The 4,602-nt window shown below is 43.2% G+C and overlaps 1 long non-coding RNA gene across 1 annotated transcript; it reads left to right on the top strand.

The window, feature by feature from the left end:
- The first annotated feature begins 3,105 nt into the window (after nucleotides 1-3,105).
- LOC137008224 (uncharacterized) lies at nucleotides 3,106-4,283 on the top strand. Its single transcript, XR_010892771.1, has 3 exons — nucleotides 3,106-3,297; nucleotides 3,405-3,716; nucleotides 3,925-4,283. It is a non-coding gene; the product is annotated as an uncharacterized lncRNA (long non-coding RNA).
- Nucleotides 4,284-4,602: the final 319 nt, after the last annotated feature.

The raw sequence follows: 4,602 nt of genomic DNA on the forward strand, positions 1-4,602 counted from the left end.
CATTATCCTGCTGAAAGAGCCACAGCCACCAGGGAATACTGTTTCCATGAAAGGCTGTACATGGTCTCAACAATGCTTAGGTAGGTTGTACCTGTCAAAGTAACATCCACATGGATGGCAGGACTCAAGGTTTCCCAGAAGAACATTGCCCAAAGCATTACACTGCTTGCCTTCTTCCCATAGTGCATCCTGGTGCCATGTGTTCCCCAGGTAAGCCATGCACACACACCCAGCCATCCACGTGATGTAAAAGAAATCATGATTCATCAGACCAGGCCACCTTTTTCCATTGCTCCGTGGTCCAGATCTGATGCTCACATGGCCACTGTTGGTGCTTTCGGAGCCCCCCGCAGACAATGAGGGATCATCCCCCGCGACAAGTGAGCCAGAGCCTGAGGACAAGAGACCAGTGCTCACCATCACCCCGGAAGATGAGCCCCCGAGCGAGGGTGTGAGCCCGCAACATCTATGGCCAAGGGAACTGGAACTGAGGACTGGCTGCTGGACACCAGTAAGGAGGAATCAATCCCCACCCAAGCCCACCCTGTATCATCTCCTTCATCACTGTTTAAAATAGCATTATGAACGATATGGACGCTGATTTATTCTTCTTTCTGATTTGTGTGGACTGTGCCCTACTCACCATCTTCCTGTCCAGTCTGATGTCACCTCCTTCACAGAGATCAGCCAGTCCTCCAGTCCCGCTGCTGATAGAAGCTTGCAGCCCGGTCTCTAGAGATGCCCTGCCGGGACGTCACCAGAGAATCCTGTGACTCCGCCTCTGGTGTCAGTTTCCCTTGTTTCATCTTGTTCCATCGACCAGTTGGCTCCGTCCTGGCTTCTCCCACTTTGAGCTCCTCCAGGGACCCTCAGCCTAGTGACTCCAATGGGTTCCCTCGTCCCACCGGTTCCCCCTTGATCAGTCGTCGCTCCTTCCTCCCTTCAGCATTACCTCTGTCCTCGGTCTCACCGCTGTCGACCCAGTCCTCTGGTACGCTGGCTCCACCTATGATGCTCATCGCTGCGCCATCACCTGGGTCTCCAGCACTAGTAATTCAGCACCATCAACCCTCCGTATGCGCCATCGGATCCTGGGCCCTTGTCTCCGTTAGTTGTCCCCAGATGTCAGCAACCACATCTACTACATCTTGACTCCTCCCGCCTTTGTCTCCGCCATGGCCTCTGGGTCTTGTCGTCCTACCATCACCATCCCAGGTGATTGATAAAGACCATGGAGAGATGGGACCAGGGACGTTGAGGGATGGGCAAGGGTTGTTAAAGACCCGATAATAATTCTTGACAAGTTTGGCAAGCTTTGATGTAAGTAGCTGCATCTTTAGTTATGGAGGGCCAGGGTGGCCGGAGCTCAGTGATGTATGGGCCCAATGCATTTCTGTAAAATTGGGGTTTTGAGGCACATAGTGTTTGTTGGGTGGACAATTTGTGGGCGTTGGTTCTTGCTGTTGAGCTCATTGAAGTTCTTCCATCAGGTCCCAGGTAACTGGAGTGATGATGACTGACAGGAGGGATTCTGGGGCGGGTTCATGATGTGGGAGGTCATGTCGTCTTGACAAGGCATCAGCTTTGCTATTTTTACTACCTTGTCGATATGTAACAGTGAACTGAAATCTTGTAAAGGAGAGGGACCAATGAGCTTGGCGAGGATTTAATCTCTTGGTGTTCTTGATATATTCAAGGTTCTTGTGATCCGTTATGATTTGAAATGGGGTGAACAGGGCGTTGAGACAGGTGTGCCCAATGCCACTGTTAGAAGCATCAACCTCTACTACAAAAGGCAGGTTGGGATCAGGATACTTCAGTATAGGGGCTGTGATGAAACTTTTAGGTTAGTGAAAGCATGGTTGGCTTCATCATTCCACCTGAGCTTGGAGGATTCATCTTTGAGCAGTGATGTCAAGGGTGCAGCAATAGTTGCGGATAAATTGACAGTAGAAGTTGGCAAACCCAAGGAATCTCTGAAGTTCTTTGATAGTGGTTGGCTGAGTGCCATTCTGTGACTGCTTTCACTATTGAGTTATCCATTTCAAACCCCTGATGACTGATGTTATAGCCCAGGAACTATTTGCTTGACATGGAATTCACACTTATCAGCATTCACATACAGATGGTTATCATGCAATTTTGACAAGACAGTCTTTACATGATTTATGTGTTCACATTCAGACTTTGAATAAATGAGAATAACATCAATGTAAGCGACAACAGATTTAAGAAGTCTCTGAAGATCTCATTGATGAAAGACTGGAATACTGCATTGGACAGGCCATACAGCATCACCTGATATTCGTAGTGCCCCCTAGTGGTGAAGAATACGGTTCTCATGAGGTTATCAATTTTAGAATTTATACTGGTCATTTAATGAAACTCAAATGTAAATATTCTAATATTTTGAGAGACTGGATTTTGGACTTTCATTAGCTGTACGCTCTAATCAACAAATTAAAAATAAACTTTTGAAATGTTTTACTTTACATGTAGGGAATTTAGAATATATGAAAGTTTCATTTCTTAAAATAATTTACGATAAAAAAATTAACTTTTTCACAATATTCTAATTATATGACCAGCACCTGTATTCAGAAAAGGAATCTCTGGATCAGTCACAATCGCCAGCAGTGCGGTTACCTTGACTCATATGAAGCAGCTGTGAAGAAATATCCTTGGGATATTCAAACACATCCCAGATTTTCTGAATAAAGTATTCGTAAGAAGTCCGAAATAATCAGATTCCCAAACCGCTGCAGCCAAATCAATAGCTTTAACCATGAGCAAGGACATGAGGAAAGCATACTCCTTTTCAGAGTCAAATTGATCATCTTGGTTATCAAAAAAGATTTCAACTTGACAAATAAACCCTCTGCATTGCTCCACTGAACCATTGAATTTATTGTGTAAAGCAAAGCTTAACGTTTTCGGCGTGGTGGCTGGAAGTGATACTAAGCGAATATAATGCGTAAGATACTTTGTTACTTTGAAGGCTCCCTCTGCTGGTGTGGAGCTACACAATTATACTTTTTATTATAAATAAAATTACAACCCAAAAACCCAAAATAACATAATGAAGACATTTGTACTAAACTCAATTTTATAACATGTTATCATTACTGAAATTGCCTGTTATTTTGAGAATTATATACAGAGCTGAATTGTGGTCCTGAAACGACGTCAGTCGATGAGCTGCACGTTCCATCATCACCAGTGTTACATTTATTGAGCAGCACAATTTTCCCTGCATTTAGTGAGTCCCAGAACGGCCTGCGAGGGAACATAATTACTGTAAGGAAATCACTTTCTCAGTTTGACCGTCATTGTCGTCTCATTAAAATACTCATTCCTTTCAAATGTAATATGTCCAGTGATGAATTCGTGTTAATTTCCCACAGACTCACTTTCTCCCATCCTTTGTTGATGAAGTAACGTGGATTCCAGCTTCTGCTGTATTCTCCATATTTCTGTGTTGGGGTAATTTTCTGAACGGCTGATTAAAACGGATGCCCCTTGGGTCCAAACATGGAAAGCGCTACATCACAAACACATCAGGTGCTATTTATGGCCGGCGTTCTTCCAGAGGGACCTTCCATGTCATTGTGCTGTCAGAAAACCTATTCCCTGGGAATCACTGCGCAGAGAGAGGGAGAGAGCTACTGATGATGAATGCATATGAATTATGACTGTAAAGCAAACTTCCAGTTACAGTAAGAGCTTCATGCATGCAAAATAACAAATATTAGATAGGGAAGGGAATTAAATTCTCAAAGTGATGCTGGAGAGAATCATTTTTTCCTAAAATCTGCTTCTGGCAACTGTTTGATGGTATTTAGATTAGCTGATGGTATATTCAAATCCCTCTCTTGCTAAAAAGCCGCCGTTTGAATTTATTTCATGGCCAATTTTTTTCTGCAGCACAATGCACTGATTGACTCACTTCCACATGGCGGAAAGTAAAATTGGAAAGGATTCATCACAACTTTCTAGCAGGAGGTGCAGACAGAGTCTGACAATCTGAAGTGCTGGAGAAACTGTTGCGGAGGAGGAGGAGGAGGAAGAGGAGGAGGAAAGACATGAGAATGTGTGTCTGCTGCTTTCTCTGGGCTTCAGTGAACCTGTGCATTCAGAGAAATGGCTTCTTAAATTAAGTTATCAGTCTTAAATTAATTTAAAGAAGTAGTTCACAAAGAATGAAAACTTGGATACTGTTATTTTGTCTGGTTTTTATACTGTACAAACTGTACATTCTCTCCCTCACACTACCCCTACTCTGAAACCTACCCATCACAGAAAACATTTTTAATAAAACATTGTTTAGTATGTTTTTAAAGCTATTTTAAATATGAGGGTTCATGAAATGTCCTCATTTTTCATGTTTACATCGTAATACCAGTGTAATACCCATGTCATTATAAAAATTATACAAATTTGTGTTTTTTGTGTCCTCATAAATCATGAAAACAAGCACACACACACACACACACACACACACACACACACACACACACACACACACACACACACACACACAAACACACACACACACACACACACACACACACACACACACACACACACACACACACACACACA

Source organism: Chanodichthys erythropterus, chromosome 19 (assembly GCF_024489055.1).
Source record: "Chanodichthys erythropterus isolate Z2021 chromosome 19, ASM2448905v1, whole genome shotgun sequence".
NCBI lineage: Eukaryota > Metazoa > Chordata > Actinopteri > Cypriniformes > Xenocyprididae > Chanodichthys > Chanodichthys erythropterus.